The sequence below is a fragment of the Sminthopsis crassicaudata genome, chromosome 2 (assembly GCF_048593235.1).
Source record: "Sminthopsis crassicaudata isolate SCR6 chromosome 2, ASM4859323v1, whole genome shotgun sequence".
NCBI classification, from domain to species: Eukaryota; Metazoa; Chordata; class Mammalia; order Dasyuromorphia; family Dasyuridae; genus Sminthopsis; species Sminthopsis crassicaudata.
In genome coordinates, this window is record NC_133618.1 from 554,361,395 (window position 1) to 554,386,825 (window position 25,431).

The window sequence follows — 25,431 nt, forward strand, 5'->3', positions numbered from 1 at the left end:
CTTCAGAGTTTGAGGCAGAAGAGGCCATGAGGTGATTACCAGAATGGAACTAATTCCTATCTTCATTTCTTCCTACTTACAAACTTCTAGGGAGGGCTTGAACATTTCTATTTAAAAGCAGGAATAATTTTCAGAGCAGAAAAAGGTAATTTTCACATGCAAATTCAAATATGATTTGGAATAAGCCAACCATCTGAGATAAAAGAATATGGATAGAAATTGTTGTTATGGAATGTATAAAACAGTAGAATATTATAAAACTACAAAGTGGAATTCTTGGAAATAGTCATTCCCTTGTGGGAAGGGCAGGAGACTACCTGAAAATAACTCATCCCTTGGAGAGGATAGTAAAGGAGTGGTACTTGGAGTGGGATCTGAAAGATGTGAAGTGTTCATTGGACCCAGAGGATGTCAGTGCTTCCTGAGCTTCTAATAAACCAGACAAGATAGGAACAAAAATCTATCTGGAAGAGATGTTAGAGATTGTATTCTATATTCCCTCCTAACCTCTGCTTCATGAAATCCTTGGTGTAATGAGAATAGGGAGTATGACCAATGAGGGTTCAGATTTGTTCTTTTGGTGAATCATTCAGAGCATTAATCTATGATGTGAATATTCAAGGGGGAGTCTTCAGACTGGAATTAGACTCCATTAGAGGGGTAGTCAATCAATAAGCATTTATTAAAATACTTGTGCCAGGTAATGTGTGAAGTACAGGGGACACAAAGACGAAAACAGTCTTTTCTTGCAAACAACTTATGTTCCAATTATAGAGATAACAATAGGTACATTCAACATATGTACAGGATAGATGGAGGGCGATTTCAGAGGGAAGATCTTAGTATTAAGGAAATGCTCTTGCAGGAGGTTGGGTTTTAATTGAGACATGAAAGAAGCCAGGAAGTAGAGGTGAGGAGGAAGAGCATTTCAGATAGGGTGAACAGCCTGTGAAAATGCATTGTTGGGAGAGATAGGATGACTTACATAAAAAACAGCAAGTGTTATTGAAAAACAGAGAGTGAAATGTGAAAAGGCTAGAAAGGATAGTTTGAACAGGTTATTAAGGATTTTAAAAGCCAATCAGAGGTTTATATGTTAATCCTGAAGGTAAAAGGGAGTCCATGTAGCATATTTACTGAGTGTGGGGGCAGGATCAGTGATATAATCAGAGCTGCATTTTAGAAAGATCCCTTTGGTAATTGAGTGGAAGATGGATTGTAATGGGAAGAAATGAGGCAGTGAGGTCAATCAGCAGATTATTTAATTGTTCAGGTAGGAGGTGATGAGAGTCTACAACAGGGTGATGGCAATATATAAGAGAAGAAAAGAGGATCTAAAAGAAAGATGTTGAGCCTGTTATTTTCAGGACTTGCAACAGATTGGATATGGGAAATGAGAAAAAGTAAGGAAGAATTGAAAATGATACTTGGGTTGCAAGCCTGCATTCATTCTGGAGAAGGTGATGGGATTCTCAATAATGTTGGAACATATTGATTTTATGATTTCTAGTGGACATTTTGTTTTAGATGTTTTAAAAGGCAGTTAGAAATGTAAGATTGAAGGTCAAAAGAAAGATTAGGACTGGACAAATAGCACTGATTGACAACAGAGAAGATACCTATAGACCTAAATGTAATAGACTTTAGAGGATGGTGGCAGCTTCATAGCTACAATTATAGATTGTAAATTCTATTGATGAAGAGAAATTTCTGCTAAAGATCTCAGGAGCCCTTTGAGGACTCCTGTAAGAGAGAAAAAGACTTTAGGGACCTGAAGTCAGAGATTTCACTTGGCCTTATTTGTTCCCAGTATTTGTGTTTCACTATAATTGTACTTTAAACTAACTCCCTAGAGACTTGATGTGGGCAAGGGAAGAGTGCATCCCCAATTTGGGGAAAAAATTTTATGGCTACTTTTTTTGATGTAACTTCTACATAAGCCTCTTATGGAAGTGAATAGAATTCTTCTGATTGTTTTGTAAAGAGAAGCATATAAGATGGGCTTCATGAATTACAATAATAGAAATCCCAAACTTATGGGGTTACTTGAAAAAACCTGAAGAGAGTAATATTCAGTTTCTCTCTAGGGACCTGACTTCCCAGTATAAGTAATGAAGAAGTTAGTTCATAAAAGTCTACCATCAGTATTAAATTCAAGGCTACATAGAGCCTTTCCTACTATTTCTCTGATGCTAGTGCATTCTCTACCCACACTACTATAGACATATATACATACACAGCGGGAGACAGACAGAGAGAGAGAGAGAGAAAGAGAGAGACAGAGAGAGACAGAGAGAGAGACAGAGAGAGAGACACAGAGAGAGACAGAGACAGAGACAGAGACAGAGAGACAGAGACAGAGACAGAGACAGAGAGAGATAGAGGAAGAGAGAAAGAGGGGAAGGGAGAGAGAGAAACTTCAACACATTTTATTTCCTTTGTAATCCTATGTATTTCATTTGATACATATAACGAAAATATTTACACTGTTAGGAACCTTTATATTATTGGGAATGACAAAAATATGGCAGCTAATTTTGAATATTGTAGAAACAGCCAAAAATTATCTGGGTTCATAAAATTCTTGACCTGATGCTTCATCATGATGTTAACTTAACATGGAAGTTTTCTATAAGATGTGAAAGATTGTACCAAGGCAAAAAGGATATACAAAGTCTTTTTCCAATTTTCTAAATGACACTGGGAAATGTTTGAATGGTCAAAGACCCTTGCAGAAATTTCCAATGTATTTATATATATATATATATATATATATATATATAATGGCATACATGCTCGTTCTTTTTGTCAGAAATTGGTCTCTCCATTCAAGCAGATATTCATAGAATTATATTATTTTTTTTTATTTTTTTTATTTTTTTTTATTATATATATATATTTTATAATATTATCCCTTGTATTCATTTTTCCAAATTACCCCCCCTCCCTTTATTCCCTCCCCCCGACGACAGGCAATACCATACATTTTACATGTGTTACAATATAGTCTAGGTACAATACATGTGTGCGAATATCATTTTCTTGTTGCACAATAAACATTAGAATCCGAAGGTACATGCAACCTGGGCAGACAGATATTAGTGCTAACAATTTTCATTCCCCTCCCAGTGTTTCTTCTCTGGGTGTAGCTACCTCTGTCCATCATTGATCAACTGGAAGTGAGTTGGATCTTCTTTATGTTGAAGATTTCCACTTCCATCAGAATACATCCTCATACAGTATTGTTGTTGAAGTGTACAGTGATCTTCTGGTTCTGCTCATTTCACTCAGCATCAGTTGATTTAAGTCTCTCCAGGCCTCTCTATATTCCTCCTGCTGGTCATTTCTTACCGAGCAATAATATTCCATAACCTTCATATACCACAATTTACCCAACCATTCTCCAACTGATGGACATCCATTCATCTTCCAGTTTCTAGCTACAACAAAAAGAGCTGCCACAAACATTTTGGCACATATATGTCTCTTTCCGCTCTTTAGTATTTCTTTGGGATATAATCCCAGTAGTAGCACTGCTGGGTCAAAGGGTATGCACAGTTTGATAACTTTTTGGGCATAATTCCAGATTGCTCTCCAGAATGGCTGGATTCTTTCACAACTCCACCAGCAATGTATTAGTGTCCCAATTTCCCCACATCCCCTCCAACATTTGTCATTATTTGTTCCTGTCATCTTAGCCAATCTGACAGGTGTGTAGTGGTATCTCAGAGTGGTCTTAATTTGCATTTCTCTGATCAGTAGTGATTTGGAACACTCTTTCATGTGAGTGGATATAGTTTCAATTTCTTCCTCTGAGAATTGTCTGTTCATATCCTTTGACCATTTATCAATTGGAGAATGGTTCGGTTTCTTATAAATTATGGTCAGTTCTCTATATATTTTGGAAATGAGATCTTTGTCAGAACCTTTGGTTTTAAAAATATTTTCCCAATTTGTTACTTCCCTTCTAATCTTGTTTGCATTAGTATTATTTGTACAGAAACTTTTTAGTTTGATGTAATCAAAATCTTCTATTTTGTGATCAATAATGATCTCTAGTTCTCCTCTGGTCATAAATTCCTTCCTCCTCCACAAGTCTGAGAGGTAGATTATCCTCTGTTCCTCTAATCTATTTATTATCTCCCTCTTTATGCCTAAATCATGGACCCATTTTGATCTTATCTTGGTATATGGTGTTAAGTGTGGATCCATATCTAATTTCTGCCATACTAATTTCCAGTTTTCCCAACAGTTTTTTCCGAATAATGAATTTTTATCCCTAATGTTGGAATCTTTGGGTTTGTCAAGATTAGATTGCTATAGATGTACCCTTTTTTGTCCTTTGTATCTAATCTGTTCCACTGATCTACCGGTCTGTTTCATAGCCAATACCAAATGGTTTTGGTGACTGCTGCTATATAATATAGCTTTAGATCAGGTACAACTTAGACCACCTTCCTCTGAGTTTTTTTTTCATTAGTTCCCTTGCAATTCTTGACCTTTTATTCTTCCATATGAATTTTGTTGTTATTTTTTCTAGGTCATTAAAATAGTTTCTTGGAGTCTGATTGGTATAGCACTAAATAAATAGATTAGTTTGGGGAGTATTGTCATCTTTATTATATTCACTCGGCCTATCCAAGAGCACTGAATGTCTTTCCAATTATTTAAATCTGATTTTATTTTTGTGGCAAGTGTTTTGTAATTTTTCTCATATAATTCCTGACTTTTCTTTGGTAGATGGATTCCCAAATATTTTATACTCTCAACATTTGTTTGGAATGGAATTTCTCTTTGTATCTCTTGCTGTTGCATTTTGTTAGTGATATATAAAAATGCCGAGGATTTATGTGGATTTATTTTGTATCCTGCCACTTTGCTGAAATTTTGAATTATTTCTAGTAGCTTTTTAGCAGAGTCTTTGGGGTTCTCTAAGTATACCATCATGTCATCTGCAAAAAGTGACAGTTTAATTTCCTCATTTACTACTCTAATTCCTTGAATCTCTTTCTCAGCTCTTATTGCCGAGGCTAGCGTTTCTAGTACTATATTGAATAGTAATGGTGATAGTGGGCAACCTTGTTTCACTCCTGATCTTACTGGGAAAGGTTGCAGTTTATTTCTATTGCATATTATGCTTACTGACGGTCTTAAATATATACTCCTGATTATTCTAAGGAATAATCCATTTATTCCTATACTCTCAAGAGTTTTTAGTAGGAATGGATGTTGGATTTTGTCAAATGCTTTTTCTGCATCTATTGAGATGATCATATGGTTCTTATTAATTTGATTATTAATATGGTCAATTATATTAATAGTTTTCCTAATATTAAACCAGCCCTGCATTCCTGGAATAAATCCTACTTGATCATAGTGTATTATCTTGGAGATGATTTTCTGAAGTCTTTTTGCTAATATCTTATTTAAGATTTTAGCATCAATATTCATTAAGGAGATTGGTCTATAATTTTCTTTCTCAGTTTTCGATCTACCAGGTTTAGGTATCAGTACCATGTCTGTGTCATAAAAGGAGTTTGGTAGGACTCCTTCATCCCCTATTTTTTCAAATAATTTATATAACATTGGGGCTAATTGTTCTTTAAATGTTTGGTAGAATTCACATGTGAATCCATCTGGCCCTGGGGATTTTTTCCTGGGGAGTTGATTAATAGCTTGTTCTATTTCTTTTTCTGAAATGGGACTATTTAAGCAATTTATCTCCTCCTCTGTTAATCTAGGGAGCCTATATTTTTGGAGAAAGTCATCCATTTCACTTAAGTTATCAAATTTATTGGCATAAAGTTGGGCAAAGTAACTCCTTATTATTTCTCTAATTTCCTCTTCATTGGTGGAAAGATCCCCCTTTTCATTTGTAAGACTATCAATTTGATTTTCCTCTTTCTTTTTTTTGATCAAATTTACCAAAGGTTTATCTATTTTATTGGCTTTTTCATAAAACCAACTCTTGGTTTTATTTATTAATTCAATAGTTTTTTTACTTTCAATTTTATTGATTTCTCCTTTTAATTTTTGTATTTCGAGTTTAATTTTTGGTTGGGGGTTTATAATTTGGTCTTTTTCTAGCCTTTTAAGTTGTAAGCCCAATTCGTTAATCTTCTCTTTCTCAATTTTCTTCAAATAAGCCTCTAAAGATATAAAATTTCCCCTTATTACTGCTTTAGCTGCATCCCAAAGATTTTGATATGATGTCTCATCATTATCATTATCTTGGGTGAAATTGTTAATTGTTTCTATAATTTGCTCTTTCACCCAGTCATTCTTTAAGATGAGATTATTCAGTTTCCAATTACTTTTTGGTCTATTTACCCCTAACTTTTTACTGAATGTAGCTTTTATTGCATTGTGATCTGAGAAGAAGGCATTTATTATTTCTGCCTTCCTACATTTAATTTTGAGATCTTTATGTCCTAATATATGGTCAATTTTTGTATAGGATCCATGAACTGCTGAGAAGAAAGTATATTCCTTCCTATTGCCATTCAGTTTTCTCCAAAGGTCTATCATACCTAGTTTTTCTAATGTTCTATTTACTTTTTTAATTTCTTTCTTGTTTGTTTTGTGGTTTGATTTGTCTAAATCTGAGAGTGCAAGGTTGAGATCTCCCACTATTATAGTTTTACTGTCTATTTCTTCTTGCAGTTCTCTTAACTTTTCCTTTAGAAAGTTAGATGCTATACCACTTGGTGCATATATGTTTAGTATTGATATGGCTTCATTATTTATGCTACCTTTCAGCAGGATATAGTTTCCTTCCTTATCTTTTTTAACGAGATCTACTTCTGCTTTTGCTTGATCTGAGATAAGGATAGCTACCCCTGCTTTTTTGGCTTTACCTGAAGCATAATAGGCTCTGTTCCAACCTTTTACCTTTACTCTGTATGAATCTCCCTGCTTTAAGTGTGTTTCCTGTAGGCAACATATTGTAGGGTTCTGCTTTTTGATCCAATCTGCTATCCGTCTCCGTTTGATGGGATCGTTCATCCCATTTACATTTACAGTTAAAATTACTAATTCTGTATTTCCTGCCATCGTATTATCCCCAGATTATGCTTTTTTCCCTTGACCCCCCTGATCCCCCTCCCCGATATTTAATTTACAGACCCCCCCTTGTGACGCGCAACCCTCCCTCTTTTTTTTTTTCTTTTTTTTTAGGATCCCTCCCCCCTCCCTCCAAGTCCCTTCACTTATTCTCCTTTTCCTTTCCCCTTTTCCTCTCCCCCCTTTTAATGAGGTGAGAGAAAATTCTCTGAAAAACAAATATGTTAATTATTTACTCTTTGAGCCTCTTCTGATGAGAGTAAGATTCACACAATGATTCTCCCCCTCACTAAGTTCCCTCAGATATGGTGTATTTTCTATGTCTCTTCCTGGGATGTAGTTTCCCTCTTTTTATCACTCCTTCCCCTTTTTCTGAACCGACCTCCTTCCCTTTACTACACCCCCCTTTTTTTCTTTTATATCAGTAAAATCAAATTATCCTTGAGTATTTTTTATATACCCACAACAGAGTTACAGTTCTCAAGGGTTCTGTGTACCTTTTTCTGTTTCTCTTCAGTCTTGTGGATGTAGATCAAATTTTTTGTTTAAGTCTGGTTTTTTTCTTAGAAACATATAGAATTCCTCTGTTTCATTGAATGACCATCTTCTTCCATGGAAAAAGATGCTAAACTTAGCTGGGTAGTTCATTCTTGGTTGCAGTCCTTGATCTTTTGCCTTACGGAATATCAGGTTCCAGGCCCTTCTATCTTTTAATGTGGAGGCAGCCAGATCTTGGGTGACCCTTATTGTGGCACCTTGGTATTTAAATTGTTTTTTTCTAGCTGCTTGCAGGATTTTTTCCTTTGTGTGGTAATTCTGCAGCTTAGCCACTATATTCCGTGGTGTTCTTTTTTTAGGGTCTATTTCAGAAGGAGTTCGATGAATTCTTTCCACATCTACTTTCCCTTCTGTTTCTATTATCTCTGGACAGTTCTCTTTGATAATTTCCTGTAAAATAGAATCTAGGCTCTTTTTTTGGTCATAGTTTTCTGGAAGTCCAATAATCCGCAGATTATCTCTCCTAGATCTATTTTCCAGGTCTATAGATTTTCCCAGTAAGTATTTGACGTTGTTCTCCAGCTTCTCATTTTTTTTTTGTTTTGTTTGACTGATTCTTGGGTTCTCTGTGAATCATTCATTTCTATTTGTTCCATCCTGACTTTTAAGGAGTTATTTTCTTCTTTCACAGTTTTTAGTTCTTTTTGTAAATGCCCAATTTCGTTTTTAAATGAATTATTTTGCTCTATTGAATTTTTTTCCATTTCCCTAATTTTTTTTTTGAGAATTATTTTCTTTTTCCAATTCAGAAATTCTATTTTCTTGAGACTTTTTTATCTTTTCCAATTCAGAAATCCTACTTTCCTGTGTTTTTTTAACCTTTTCTAATTCACTAATTTTGTTTCCCTGCATCTCCTGTGAATTCTTTATTTTTTCCAACTCCAATTTCAGGACGTTGTTATTCTCTATCATAACTTCCCTTTCTTTTCCCCATTTTTCTTCGATCTCCCTCAATTTTTTAAGAGCTTCTTCTAGGAGAGAGTTATGTGATGGGGGGCAGGGATCGTTCCCCTTTGGGTTGTTATCTGCTGATTCTCTGCTGTCAACTTCCTCCGGGTTGGACACCCGCTCTTTCTCTGTGTAGAAGGAATCTATAGTTTTTCTAGCTTTTTTGCTCATATTTAAAAAAATCTTTTGGGGTCTGTCCCTGGGGTAGGAAATGATTTATTTACTTCTTTACCAGCTTCCTCCCAGACTGGATGGATGCAGCGGCCCCTGCGCCTGAGCTAAGAGAGAGCTCTGGGAGAGAGTTCCCCACCCCCTCCCTGGAAGTGCCTCAGAGGTGATTAGCACTGCTGTGCTTCGAGGGCGTAGAATAGTGAAGACAGCACGAAGCCCAGCCTATGTGTCCGGGTGGGGAGTGGATGTCTGCAGCAGGTGACGTGAGAAGCCCCTGTGCTCAAACTGGAAGTGTCTGCCAGAAACCGCGGTCCCTAGTTCAAAGGTTCCGCTTCTCTGGGACTTCCTGGAGCTGAGTTCCACTCCCTCCAGCTATGCTAGGCAGTGTGTGTTGCCTTGGGCCGTATCCACCCACTTGTCAGTCTCTTAACTATTCTCAGGAGGTAGCTGAGGCCACACCCCCTGGTGCCGAGTCTGCCGAGTCACCCCCGGGATCGGGGAAAATCTAATTTGAGTTTTACAATATTTTGGCTTTCTCTTCTGAACTGCCAAATAATTAGCAGAGAAGAGCTAACAGCCTGTGCCAGATTCCTTTACCTCAGTGGCTTCTCTGATCCCAGAGCCCTTCCCAGCGCAATGGGCGCAGTGTGCCCCTACCCCACCGTCTGTGCTGGTCTCTCTTATTCCTCCCCTGAGAACTGACCTTCTCTGTTGAAACTCCAGATTCTCTTCAGCTGGTAAGTCGTGCTTCCAGTCCTTGTGGTATCTATCAGTCCTGAGCTAATTCTGAGACTTAATTTATCTAATTGGTTGTGAGGGAGTGAGGACGTTCACTGAGTCGTGTGTTTCTTCTCCGCCATCTTGGCTCCGCCCCCGAATTATATTATTTTGATTTTTTTTGTTTATGAATTACAAAATCTCTTCCCCATATCTTTATTTATTGCTTGGAATCACTGAAATTCACTCTTGTTAGTCACTAGAATCTTAACAGATTTAATGATCTATAATGGAGAAATATAGAGTAATCTAGAACTTTAGCACAAAGATTAAATAATGTCCAATGCCCTTTATTGAGGGAACATGGTAAATACTATATACAAACTAGCTGCTAGCTATTAGAAGAGATGATAAAGAAGTAGGCAAAATCACAAAGAATTTTGTTACTAAAAACAAACTGCAAGTTCAAATCTATACTTAAGTTGCTATAAGAAGAAAATTTATGACATTTAGGACCAGCTATTAGGACATTAACTGGATTTGAATATTGGAATAATTCCTAAAAGAAATGATAACATATCTTTTTTGAAAACCTAGAAAAGGGGAATGAAGATAATCTCCCCAAGCCCCTATTCTATTTTTATGATTCCAAGATTCATTAAATATAGAACCATTTATCACTTATGTTTCAGCCATTTCTGGAGACTGGATGTTACTGAGTTGCTTTGGAATTGATATGGAATTCAGCTGAAAAGAGAATTTTAAACACTTATTCCAACTAATTTTTTGAATGACACTGGGTAATGTTTGAATGGTCAGAGATGCTTACAAGGATTACCAGAGTTGTATGCTTGTACTTAGACTAAAAATATCAACATGAAATTTTTATGGTCTTTTGCAAAATCTGGTTTTTGAATATAGGGTGGAACAGGAAAAGTTGAGAAAAAAAATCACAAGAAGATTGAGTAATCTCTATGGAAGGTCAGAAGGGTTTAAGGGGAGTGAATGTTCGTACTTGAAAGAAAGATTCTAGTTCCCTAATTGCTCTGCCTTTTGGTAGCAATTACTACTAAATATGATTGCCAGCTGTGTGGAACTGATAATTGAAGGAGACACTGTAAGCAAAAGATAATTTTGAGTGTGAGTCCCAGAGGAAGAAGAAATAGTTAATTCATTTCTCCCAAGAAGACCTTCATATCCCTACCAAAAGCATTCACAGTGGTATAGTTGCAAAATGACTGCTGATTAGCTTGGGTTAGCAAGAGTAAGACACTAATAAGGTCAAGTTGCAGGGTTAGGGCCCCATTAGGGTCAGGTAACTTTGTACACACAAAGAGAACATCTTTTCCCCAGCCAAAATTTTCACCACTAACCTTGACCACTCATTCATTCATTCAACAGAGAGTTAGCAAGCTCTTGCATGGTACAAAGTACCAAGCTCTATGAACACATTGCCCAGGGAATGTATAACTCCAGATTCAGACTTCCTCTTACTATTAGGCCATTACCATTCTTCTAAACACTCAGGTTCCCACAATCTTAATATCATCTTTGACTTCTTCCTTTCCCCATATATTCATTCAGTTGTCAAATATTGTTTTTTCCATCTTCATAACATTTTTTCTGCATAAATCTTTTTTTTTTCACTTACACTACCCCTGCCTTCATTCAGGCCTTCAGCTATCCCTCATATGATTGTTATGATAGTCTCCCAACTGAGCTCCTTATCTCAAATTTTTTTCCCATCCATTCCATACACAGTCACTAAAGTAATTTGGATAAAGTATCTGTTGGACCAATTATTCTGACTTCTCTTCACAATAACTCCAGTGCAAGAGTTCATCATTTTTATGTCCTCGACCCTTTTGGCTGTCTGGTGAAGCTTATGGATCCCTCCATAAAATACTTTCTTTAAATGTATAAAATAAAATACAAAAGAATAAATTAAGAGGGAAGCCAATTATATTGAAATAGTCATAAAATAATTTTTGAAAGTTCAAGGATTCCAAATTAAGAAACATTTCTTTACTGTTTCCCTTTTACTTTAAGATAAACTATAAACTTTTTTATTTGACATTTAAAGCCATTAATGACATGGCCCCAAAGTACATTTCCCTTTTTTATCACAAACTACTTTTCTTCATGGATGCTATGGTTCAGTCAAAGCAATCTTCTTTTTATTCCTCATAGAATGCTTTTGCATTGGTTTTTCTTCATGCTTGAAATCTACTCTTTCTTTATCTCCACCTCTTAGAATTCCTAGTTTTCTTCAAGTTCAGATCAAATACTACCTTCTACATGAAGATTTTCATGAATCCCACCTGCTAGTCTCCTTCCCCCCATTAACTTGTATTATACATATATACATCGACATAATAAATATATGAATGTATGCAATATGTGTTCATACACATGTGTGTACATTAATGCTTATACATATAAGTAGATATGTGCATAGATTCATATTTACACAAGTGTATACATATTCAAATACATGTGTCTAAATACATATTGTCTCCTATGGCTAAACTGTAAGCTTCTTGAAAGTCAGAAATGTTTCCCTTTGTAGTCCTGATATCTAATTCAGTGCTTGGCAAGTTGTAGGTACTTAAGAAATGTTTGTTGATTATTTTTTGATTAGGATTTTCCCAATTAAAAAATCCCCATTAACACATTATACATGTCACAATAAGGTTTTTTGCCTTGCAGCTACCCCACCAATCTTAAATAAGGAAGCACCTAATGTATAAAACCTGGCTCATGTGAAACAGTTATGAGTGGATGTCACTGATATGCATGATTAGCACGAAATTAATTCCTGCTAGGTTTGCATTATTGCCTCACTTAACAAGGTTTATGATGCTTTTGATATTGTTTAAGAAAGAGTGTCAGTGAATATCTTTCAGGCCTAGATGAAATGTGTATAGGGTATTTCCAAGAATGAGATTTATGGCTGAGGGATCAGGTGTTTATAGCATTTTTTTGTTGGAGGCCTTTTCTCATTGATGAGAGCTTTGGAACAATTTATGACAGCTTGAATGCTAATCTTTGGCTTCAGGTTTATCTCCCATCAGGTTAACTTCTACAATCCTCTTTCCTGAATATGCTTTTTGAGGTTGGAAGATCATCCAAATTGACCTGAGCTGAATCTTCTGCTCTGTGTGATTTCTTCTGTAATTGGTCCTTTCCTGAGGCTACATTTTATTTCCCACGCTTCTGTAGAAAAAGTAATCATAAAGAGCTAAAAGGTGAGGCTGAAGGTGGAAGCTTATAATTTGCATAATATCTAACTTAACTTGTTATATTTCACTCTAAACAACACTGGTACCTTGGTGGGGAAGGGGGACAGGGAGGGAAGGTGCCTAAGGCCAGGTTTTTAAGTGGGCTTCATTCTTGGTGTATATTCAAAAGGCTAATTTTGGGCCTCCAGCCTTGAAGTTTAGAAAATAAGCCTTAAATTTATGGTTTGATGAAAGCAATTCTTAAAGAAATAGGGTCTATGAGGAAGGATTCTTTTGACAAAGTTACAAAACCTAGCATGAAAATAACCAGACCCTTTTAACCAGTTCTTACTTGGATACTGAAAATGGTTGTCAAATTTTAATACTTGTGTCAGAATTACAATAAAAATTCATTGCCATTGCTGATATTAGTCTTTAGATTATTCCTTATAAATAAAATGACATGATAGGGTTGAAAATGGCATGGACAGATCAGTGTTAGAGAAAAGAAGGGTACCAATTAGAGAGATGTTATAAAGGTAGAATCAACAAAACTTGACAATTGAATGGATATAGTAGATGAGAAAAGATGAGGAGTCAAGGATGACTTCATACCTAAAGTGTAAACCTTAATGTCTGGGAGAATGAATGTGATCTGGACAGCAATAATGGAAAAGTTAAGAAGGGAGGTGTTCCTTCTGCTTGCCAAGGCAAACCCCTCTACCTTTCTATGTGATCTCATTCTATCTTATTTCTTCTAGTGTGAAGCTTGTTAAACCATGGATTGAAACCCCAATTGGGGTTTTGTAACAATGTGGGGGTCATGAAATTGTCATGTAAATGTTTGATTTTTATACCTATGGGGTTGCATAAAATTTCTTGCCTGAAAAGGGGTCACAAGTGGAAAAACTTTAAGAAGCCTTGCTCTAATAATATCAATGCCATTTTCTCCCTTATCTTCAATCTCTCTCTATTCACTGCCCATTTCCCCACTGCCTACATGACATACCCATGTTTTCCCATCCTCAACCCCCCCCCCCACAAAAAAAACAACCTGATTGATCCTTCTATCCCCGGTATTATATTATCCCTGTTCCAAAGAGAAAGAGGGTTTGTGACATACAAAACCCCATAGCTAGTATTTGGTAGTTCCAGGATTTCCTGATTTCAGTGGCAATACTTTTTCTACTTCAAGATCCTCCTTCTTTTAAGAGTTGATTAAGTGAGATGGCATGGCAGAGTAAAAAGAATGATTACTGATGTAGGAGTCGGATGTACTGGGTGTGAGTCCCAAGTTTGATCCTTAATCTTTAACTCTGGGCAGTTCTTTAAACTTTCTAAGTCCTTTTTTCTTATTTGTCAAAGGCCAATGATAATAGCTTTTAGGATAGTTTATTTTTCATTCAGTTTTTTTTAAAGCCAACACATTCATTTTCTCTCCTTTCAAACAGTGTAAAAGAAGAAAACCCTTTTATCTAACTGGTATGGCACATTGACTTAGCAAGCACCGATGATACAAAAATAAAACTAGACTATTCCTCTGCCCTCAAAGAGCTCACAACCTAGTAGTGGAAGGGACATTTTTAACAGGTAAATCAGTCAAAATATAGAACAGAATAAATACAAAATAATGAGGAGGAAAGAATCAGGAAAAGTCTAGGATCATCACTTGAGCTGAAATGTGTAAGAAGAGAGTCTAAGAATTAGAGCTCAGGGAAAGAGCATTAAAAAGGAAATGCTTTATGACATGAATTGGCATAATTGGTGAAACATTTTTTTATTCAGCTTCCCCTTTCTGTTCTGCCAAAAAAATCTATTGTCTCTAAGTCAAATTATTAAAAGCAACAACAACAATACAGACACGAAGTTCTCAGTTTATACATATATATCTCTAGATAAGATAGAAATTCTTATAAGGGTTGGTGTTGCTATAGTAATTGCTTGAGTAAAATATGTGTGAAGAACAACTATGGAGGGAATTTAGTGGTTTATGAGATTAAAATGTTAATATATGGGCATTAATTAGTGATAAGTAACAATGGAATTCTAAGGAATTGCATGTAGCACCCATATTAATGCCATAGGAAAATACCCAGAGTATAATTATCATTAGCAAGTTTACCTAAGGCAATAATAAGTTCTCCTCCCCCATCTCCTCTCCTGTTTTTTTTTTTTAAACCAGGCTTTGCTTGTCTAGGTCTCTAGGGAAAACTGTAATTGTTATTCAAGATTATTAATTCCTCAGTTGATGATGCTTTGGTAAAACAGATTATCAGATTATTGGAAGATTCTCTTTACCACTCATCTGCCTACAGAATGCAATTATGGGAGCACAGAATTTTGAAACTAGAAGAAATCATTATGGTCATACATTCCAACTCAGATGTAACTGGTTTTTGTGATTGAGAGAAATCCTAAAAGCCTCTCTACAAAGGTTTCTAGAATAGAAAGTCCTGGACAGACAATAGAGTTTTGTTTGTTATTCTTCACACTCTGGGAGCCACACCAAGATTATTATGAGTTACAAGATGAATTTGGTTGCATAAATATGAGTTGTAAAGAGTACTCCTACACCAGAAGGTTTTTTTGTTTATTTTGTTTATTTTTTATTTTTTTAACTAAGCAGTAGCAGGAGTGACTGTGGTTGTAGTAGCAGCAAAAATGAAATGTTTTTCAAGTGAGCAAGGAGATAGTATTGTAGCTGGAGTTTGGAGATGGGGAAATTAAGTGAAGAGGCTAAACAACCTGTGGTTGGGACACATGGCCTTACTTATTCCATCCTCTTATTCTCTTATATAGACAGAAAAAATTCTTTGTAGGGTCAAAAAGATTGCCTAAGGAATAAGAACTGGTAGGAGGAAGGTGGGAGGTATGACTAGACTTGCCTGAAAATTCCCAAATTCCAAAGGTGGGGGCCTAAGGAGGGAGTGAATAGTCTTCTTTTCCTACAAGAGTCTAAATAAATATTCTGTTCTTCAACCAAACAAGCATCCAAAACCAGAAAGCATGCAAGACTATACAGATGGGAGTCTGAGGTTCAGAGAAATTAATGTCAGCTAATTAACAATAGATATGCCATTTTCAAGCCAAGAAGCATCTGAGCTTAATTCAAAACTATATAAGGAAATTTAGTGCAGAAAATTAACACAGTTGTAATTGGCCATGATACTAGGCTTAGTATTCCTGTTCCTCCAGAAAATAAGATGAGATTTTAAATGCCGAGAGCTTAGGATAAAGACTAGAATAGAGACATTGCCGTGAGTAGTAACATTCTATTAGATAAGTTTGTATGTACTACTGAAATATTGTATTATGCAAATAGTTTAGAAATGATTAATCTTGCATATTCAAAACATACATGAGACTCTACATTATCATTCTAACTGTTGCTGAGCTTGGGATTTATAATTTCAGTTTCTAGTCTCCGTAAGTAATCAAAAAAGTTCATTAGTCTCCAAATATAGACATAATACCTTTTATATGAAGATATTGTAATAAGAAAACATTAAAAAGCACCTGCTATATTGAAGAATAATAATGAGAATAACAAAAATAATAATGATATTATCTAGCATTTACATAGTACTTTAAAGTTTATAAAGTGCTTTACAATTATTATCTTATTCAATCCTCATAGGTAGATGCTATTATTATTACTATTTTATAGATGAAGGAACTGAACCAAACAAAGATTGAATAAGTTACTTTGAGTCACACACCTAGTAAGTGTATAAAGTCAGATTTGATCTCCAAACTTCATAATTTCTATTCCAACTCTCTATTTTGTCCCACTTATCTCCCTTTTAATAAAGTAAACAAAATCCTTTAAAATAGCTAGCATAACTAATCTGTTGTGGGCCTGACCTCCTTTTCCTACCTGATAATAATAGTAATTGATAATAATAATGATGATAATGATAATGGGTTAAAAGATCAATTTAAGATTTGCTGTTATACTGGAGAAACCGAATAAGACAGAGATTGGTTTTTAATAACTGAATTATGGAGAATTTGGGCTAGCAGCAATTGTCCAAAAGATGTTTGCTCTCCAGCAAATAAGGCACAGACCTTTCATATTTCTTTTAGCTACACAGAATATATGGTCCGAGTAAGGCAGATAAAGAGGGGGCAAAGACACTCAGTGGGGGACAAGCCATAATTCCAAGGAAGGATCATAACTTAGTCCTGACAGGATGGGGGTTAAGAGAAGAAGGTCTAAGGCAGGAGACAAGGAGATGAGACAGCAAGAAAAAGAGGGGAAATCATCCCAGCAGGCATTTTAGATAAGTCATCTGGAGCTTTATGACTTTCTGGAATGTAAAGTGGTCAGAGGTTTTAATTCTCTCAGTCCTAATAGCCTGGAATGGGGGGGGGGGGGGTTGTGACCATAATGATTTTATTCAGGGAATAATAATTCAGAGAAGCTGAGGCATTACATTTTATACTCTCTCTTCTAACTATTCATATCCTTGGAGGGTCTCAGCACCATGATTTTGATCTACCCTCCCTGGACCAGATAAGTTAAAATAAAATTAGAAAAGATGCAAAGCCCTATGGTGAAGGTAAGGCTCTCCTTGATACCCTAGAGTTGTTGACAGTATTCTTGGTTTAAGGCAACACAGAGACCTCCTGTGAATAGCATGTCAGGTCCTCTGCAGTTCTGGAGAACCATCTCAACCAGGGAATCCAAATTGAGATGGACTTTTCAATGTGAGTTAGTTCTGCAGTCATTTGTGCACGTAACTCAGTGTCTACTTATAGAAAGGACAGCATGCTCAAGGCAATTGTACTAGCCAATTGTAACCTTTCTAGGGTTAGGATGTCAGAGAGATTCCAAGGGGGAAGGGTGGAACCTGAAATGACTCCATTCTAATCCACCCAGAACAGATAGGGTAGGGAACAATGCTACTAGGATACAGAAAGAATCTGGATTTTTGAACAGACTGTGGGAGTGTTAGACCAAGTCAGACCTTCACCAAACCAAGAACCTTCAGGATCCTGATACCAAACTGCAACGATCCTGAAATACTAATTAAAGAACTGGGATTACAAGACTGGAGGAGTGGATCAGAAAGATTCCTGAAGGCAGTCACAAGACAGGTACCTGTACCTTGGAAATTTCCAAGGTTGATTTCCGGTTGCTCCCAAGAACAGGTAATCAGAAAATGGTCCCAGAAACTTAGTCTGTCAGGGCAATTCCAACCCAGTAAGCAGAGCCAGCAATCACAAATCCAGCTGGAGTTACAAATAATAAACCAAGCTCACTTGCATAAAATAGAGAAAAAGACGATCAATGAATTGGGCTTATAACTAAAAAAGCTAGAAAAAGACAAAATTAAAAACCTCCAATTAAATACCAAATTTGAAATTCTGAAAATAAAAGGGGAGATTAATAAAATTGAAAGTAAGAAAACTATTGAATTAATAAATAAAACTAAAGACTTGTTTTATGAAAAATAAACAAAATAGAAAACCCTTTAGTTAATTTTATTTTTAATTTATATTTATTAGAAAAAGTTAAGAAGTTCAAATTGTTAGTCTCAAAAATAAAAAAGGAGAACTTTCCAACAATGAAGAGGAAATTAGAACAATAATTTGGATTATTTTGCCTAACTAAAGGTCAATAAATCTGATAATCTAAGTGAAATGGAGGAATACTTACAAAAATATAGATTTCCCAGATTACTAGAGGAGGAAGTAAATTACTTAAATTTCTTTTCTTTAGAAAAAGAAATAGAACAAGCTATTACTCAATTCCCTAGGAAAAAACTCCAGGGCCAGATGAATTTACATGTGACTTCTACCAAATATTAATTTGAAAACTATGCAAACTATTTAGAAAGTTGTAGGATATAACCTAAATCCACAGAAATCATCAGCATTTTATATATTACCGACAAAATCCAACAGCAAGAGATACAAAGAAGTTCCATTTAAAATAACTATAGATAATATAAAATATTTGGGAGTAGACCTGCCAAGGCAAAGTCAGGAACTATGAACACTCACAAAACACTTTCCACACAAATAAAGTCAGACCTAATCAATTGGAAAAATATCAAGTGCTCATGAGTAGGCCAAGTGAATATAATAAAATATAATGAAAATGACAATACTATCTAAATTATTCAGCTCCTTCAGTGCCACACCAATCAAACTCCCAAGAAATCATTTTACAGAGCTAAAAAAATAATAACAAAGTTCGTCTGGAAGAACAAAAGGTCAATAATTTCAAGGGAATTAATGAAAAAAAAATGCAAATAAAGGTGGCCTAGCTGAACCAGACAGAAAATTATATTATAAAGCAGTGATCATCAAAACCATATGGTACTAAGAAATAGAATAGTCAATTAGTGGAATAGGTTAGGTTCACAGTACAAAGTAATCAATAACTATAGTAATCCAGTGTTTGACAAACTCAAATACCCCAACTTTTGCAGAACTCACTATTTGCCAAAAACTGCTAGGAAAATTAGAAATTAGTATGGCAGAAACTAGGCACTGATCCATGCCTAACACCATATACCAAGATAAGATAAAAATGCATTCATGATTTAGACATAAATAGTGATATTATAAGCAAATTAGAAAAACAAAAGATTGTTTACCTTTCAGATCTATGAAAAAGAATGGAATTTGTGGCCAAAGAAGAACTGGAGTACATTATTGAATACAAAGTGAATAATTTTGATTATATTAAATTAAAAAATATATTTGTCAATACAGATGAGATTAGAAGGGAAGCAACAAACTGGAGAATTTTTCTTTTTTTTACATTCAAGGGTTCTGATAAAGGCCTCATTTCTAAAACAGAGAATTGACTCAAATTTATAAGAATTCAAGCAATTCTCCCTTTGGTAAATGGTCAAAGGATATGAACAGACAATATTCAAATAAAGAAATTAAAACCATGTCTAGTCATGTAAAAAGATGTTCTAAATCACTATTGATCAGAGAATTGCAAATTAAGACAACTATGAGATACCACTAAACACTTCTCAGATTGGCTAAAATGATAGGAAAAGATAATGACGAATGTTGGAGGGGATGTGGGAAAACTGGGACACTGAGACATTATTACCAGAGCTGTGAACTGATTCAGCCATTCTGGAGAGCAGTTTGGTACTATGTCCAAAGAGTTATCAAACTGTGCATACCCTTTGACCCAGCAGTGTTTCTACTGGGCTTGTATTCCAAAGATATCATAAAGGAGGGAAAAGGACCCACATGTGCAAAAAAGTTTGTGGCAGCCCTCTTTGTAGTGGCAAGAAACTGGAAACTGAGTGGGTGCCCATTAATTAGAGAATGGCTGAATAAGTTATGGTAGATGAATGTTATAGGATATTATTGTTCTGTAAGAAACAGGATGATGATTACAGAGAGTCCTGGAGAGACTTACATGAACTGATGCTAAGTGAAATGAGTAGAACCAAAAGAACATTGTCAATAGCAACAAGAAGATTATACGATGATAAATTCTGATGGACATGGCTCTCTTCAACAATGAAATGATTCAGACCAGTTCCAATGATCTTGTAATGAAGAGAGCCATCTACACCCAGAGAGAGAACTGTAGGAAATGAGTTTGGATCACAACATAATATTTTCACTCTTTTTGTTGTTGTTTGAATTTTTTTCTTTTTTCATTTTTTTTATTTGTGGAAAGTTGTATAGAAGAATTGCACATGTTTAACATATATTTTATTAGTTGCCATAGAGGGGAGGGGTTGGGGGTAAGAGAAGGAAAATTTTAGAACACAAGATTTTGTAAGGGTGAATGTTGAAAATTATCAATGTAAATATTTTGAAAATAAAAAGCTTTAATTAAAAAAAAGAAAGAAAAAACAACATGAACTGCCCTAATCCTGAAGTTTCTCTGATATCTGAAGTAAAGATGGAACCAGGAATCCTTGGACTTAGGAGATTTTGAGTTAATGACAGTCTTAGGAATAGCCTTACTGAAGATCATAATAAGCTCCTTCTTCTTGACATGGCTTGAAGATTATAGTCCCTGAAGTTATTGTTTTTCTGTAGGGCTCCTGGTGACATCTTTAGTTGTATGTCTCTAACTATGGGAATATCAGTATGGCCTCAGTGTATGTATGTTTGGGAGATAGAGTTTGATTGAGCTGCTCCCATTTCAATGAGAATATGCCCTAATGTCTATTTGTACATACTTCCTCCCCAATGCTTCCTTTAATGTTTCTCCAGTTAAATCACATGTGCCCTTCTCTAGATCACATCTAATAATAATAATGACAATTCTTTCTCATTCTCCTTTACTGGACTTTCACCCCAGGTCATGCTCCCTAATTTTGGGTATTCTACAGGGTTCAAAATTCTTTTTCTCAAAATCTTCTTCTTTGAGGTAAAATAGGGTAAATTATATTACATGAAGAGGCACAAAAGACCTATTACAGTAGAGGGAAAGGAGGGAGTAGGATGAGTATTGTTTGAACCTTTATTTCATTATATTTGACTTGAGGGAATAACATACACCAGTTTGGTGTAGAAATTTGTCTCACTCTATAGGGAAGTAGGAGGGGAAAAGAGAAAGAAAAGGAAAGGGGGGCTGATAAAGGAGAGCAAATTGAGGAGGTGGGATTTAAAAGCAAAACACTGGTAAGGGGGGAAAGGGTGGCAGTAAAAAAGGGAGAAAATAGATAGAATGAAATTCAGAAAAAGTCATCATAATTGTGAATGCATATGGATGAACTCTCCCATAAAATAGACGTGGACAGCAAAGTGGATTAAAAGCCAAAACTTTACAATTAATTATTTACAAGAAATACATTTGAAGCAGAGAGATAAAGAATAAAAGTAAAGGCTAGATCAGAATATATTGCTTTAGATGAAGTAAAAAAAAAAAAAAAAAAGCAGGGTACCAAAATCTTTCCCTCCTCCTAATTTCATTGTAACTATCAAAGATGTCACTATCCTCTTAGTCATCCAGGCTCAGAATATAGGCATATCCTCCATTCCTCCCTCCAATTCCTCTTATCTAATTAGTTTCCAAAGTATCAAAGTTTTTCCAGCAATTTTCAAAATATTAAGATGCATTTGAACATATAGCAAGTCACTGAAATTTATATCTGAAAAGAATATTAGAAATGATTTAGTCTAATCCTTTAATTTTATATATGAAAAAGAACTAAGGCCAAATTAAGTCATCTCCCCAATTAGTGTACAACTCAGTTCATTTCTAACTACACACACCTGGTGAAACATAATATATTGAATTTCTAATAATGCAATAGCATAATGCTTTTGGTACCATTGAAATCATTAGCTATATGACCATCATCTGAGCATTTTTGCAAACATCAATTATATAACATTAATATTTTGTTTCAAATTGCATTTTAAAAAAACTCTAAGGAATGGTACATAAAAAAGCCACCTACACTTATTCCTTCTGTTTGCTCTCCTACTGTTTACTTTGTTATCTTTGTAATAGAATTTCTGCTTCGTCTATTAGCTGCTCTTTCCAAGGTAACCAGTGATCTTTTGTGTTAAATCTTCTGGTATTATCTCATTCCCCGTTCTTTTCTTTCTTTTTTAAAAATTATTTAATATTTTACCTAATTACATTCAAAACAATTTTTACATGTTTTAAGAATTTTAAGTTCTAGATTTTCCTCCTTATCGCCCCTCACAATTAAGAAAGCACATGTGAAGTTATGCAAAACATTTCCATTAAATTCAAGTTGTGAAAAAAAAAGCATAGATGTCTCACCTTAATGAAAATAAAAATTCTCAAGAAAAATTATTTAAAAATAAAAAGAGAGAGTAATAGGGAATGTTTTGATATATATTCAGACTTGATCAGTTCCTTCTCTGGATATGGATAGGATTTTTCATCATAAGTTCTTCAGAGTAGATGTGGGTTATTGTACTGCTGAGAATAACAAAGTCATTTACAGTTATCCCAGAACATTGCTTTCATTTTGTATATTTTATTTTGTTTGTGGTGGCTTTTCCAGGGTTTTTTTTTTCTTGAGAACATTCTCTTTAACATTTTCCAGAGAACAATAATATTCATCAGAGAAACTTGCTTTGAAATTTTTTTTACACTTACTGTTGCTTAATTGTATTTCCTTCCATTTATTCTCACTCCTTTTACCTTGTCCCTCTCCTCAAAAGTATTTTTCTACTGATCACTCCCTCCCTTAATATGTCCTCTCTTTTATAACTTTCTCTCCCCCCTTCACTCCCATTCCCCTTCCCATTTTCCATTCCCCTCCTATTTTCCTGCAAGGTAAGATAGATTTCTATATCCCTATTGAATATCTTATGTTATTTCCTATTTGAGCCAATTTTGATGAGAGCAAGGTTCATTCACTTACCTTCTACTTCTTCTTCCCCTCACTGTATAAAGCTTTTTCTTGCCTCTTTTTTTTTATGGCAGATAATTTTCACCATTCCACTTCTCCCTTTCCCTTTCTCTCAGTGCATTTCTCTCTTACCCCTTAATTTCATCATTTAAAAAAATATTACTCCTTCATATTCAAGTCACACCCTCACATCTGTGTCCTTTGTTTATATATGCCTTCTAAGTACCATAATAATAACATTCTAATGAATTACAAGTATCATCCTCCCACATAGGAATGTAAACAGATAAACCTTAGTAACTCCTTTATGATATCACTTTCTGGATTCCTCCTAATATTCTCCAGAGTCCTGTATGTGAAAATCAAATTTTCGATTCAGCTCTGGTCTTTTTCATCATGAACACTTGAAAATTCTGTTTCACTGAATGACTACCTTTTCCTCTGAAGGATTATACTCAGGTTGTTGAGTTGGTGATTCTTGTTTGCAATTCTAGCCCCATTGCTCTTCAGAATATGTTCCAAGTCCTCCAGTGCTTTAATGTAAAAGCTGCTAAATCTTGTGTTATTCTGACTGTGGCTTCACTATATTTTAATTTTTTCTCTCTGTATGCTTGCAATATTTTCTTCTTGACCTGGGAGTTCTGGAATTTGGCTGGGATAATATTCCTGGGAGTTTTTATTTTGTTATCTCTTTCAAAAGGTGATCAGTGTATTCTTTCAACTTCTATTTTACCTTCTAGTTCTAGAATATAGACAGTTTTCCTTGATAATTTCTTGAAAGATGATGTCCATGTTCTTTTTTTATCATGACTTTCAGGTGGATCAATAATTTTAAAATTATCTCTCCTGGATCTATTTTCCAAGTCAATTGTTTTTCCAATGAGATAGTTCACTTTTTTTTCTATTTTTTTTTTCCTTTTTGGGGGTTTTTGTTTTATTGTAGTTTGATTTCTCCTAAAGTTATTAGCTTGCATTTGCTCAATTCTATTTTTTAAAGAATTATTTTCTTCAGTGAGCTTTTGTTCCTTGTTTCCCAATTGCCAATTTTGCTTTTTAAGGTATTCTTCTCCTTATTAGTTTTTTGTATTTCTTTTTGCACCTCTCTCCATTCTTTCTCTAATTTTCCTTCTTTCTCTTACTTGATTTTCAAAGTCCTTTTCAGTTCTTCCATGGCCTGAGCCTAATTCTTCTTTTTTCTTGAAGGCTTTGGATGTAGAAGTTTTAACTTCATTAACATCTTCTGAATGTATATTTTGATCCTCCTTGTCACCAACTTTCAATGATCAGAAACTTTTTTGTTTTGTTTTGTTTTCTACTCATTTTCCTAGTTTATTACTCAGTTTTCAACTCTTTGTTAAAGTAGGGCTCTGCTTCCTAGGAGAGGGTATTCGGTCCCAAACAGGAGTGTTGTGCAGCTGTTTTCAGACATCCTTCTAGGAATCTGACCACAAGCACTATTTTCTGTCCTGGTGTCATAAGGTGTGTCCCTGCCTCCATAGCTGTAAGATCTAATGTGCTGCCTGGGGCTGGAACTCCACTGATCAAGGCTGTGCTGGAATTGAACACCAGACTCCATTCTGTTGTCACAGACCTTCTCCATTGACCCTCTGAATGCTTCCTAGTGTCCCTGGGTTGATCCGTCCAGAAACCTCCAGTACTGCTGTTGATTCATAAATTGGACCTGTCCCAGGACTGGGGGTGGAGCTGAGTCCTGGACTGTGCCAGTATGTCCTGTCCCAAGACTCCCACCCTCGGTTCACAAAACCTTTCTTCTAAGTTGCCTTCAACTGGAAAATATTCCATTCAATCTTTTTTGGGTGTTCTGATGCTTTAAAATTTGTTTAGAGTCATTAAAGGAGTTTGGGGAAGAGGTTGGGCAAGTCCCTGCCTTTATGCTGCCATCTTGGCTCTACCTCTCATTCTCCATTCTTTTTGGCTTTCCCCCAACTTTTGACATGGCTGACCGTTTTGTTCTTTATGCTATTCTCTAGTCCATAATATTTTATGTCTAAACCACATCTAAATTCCTCTCTGACCAAACTGTAAATTCATACAGATTGGGATTTGATTATGAGGCTGCTTCCAAAAGACCATTTTGTTACTTCATTTCTTTGCCTCCACTCAGAGTTTTATTCTAAGAATATTATTATATAATTATAGAATAAGTGAAACTAAAGTACAGATGGGAAATGGGAGACAATGTCTAGAAAGATAGGTTCAAGCAAGATAACATAAGATGTTTATTTGTTAGATTAAGGAGTCTGGACTTTGAACAAGTTAACAAAAGGTTGTCAGTGAGTTTGGGGACAAGAGAAGAGCATGATTAGAACTCTGCTTTAGTAACTTTTGTCTGACAACATTTTTGGACTGGAAGGTATGGGAGAGAGTCTCAAATTAGGGGAAGCCAGTGGTGAAGTTCA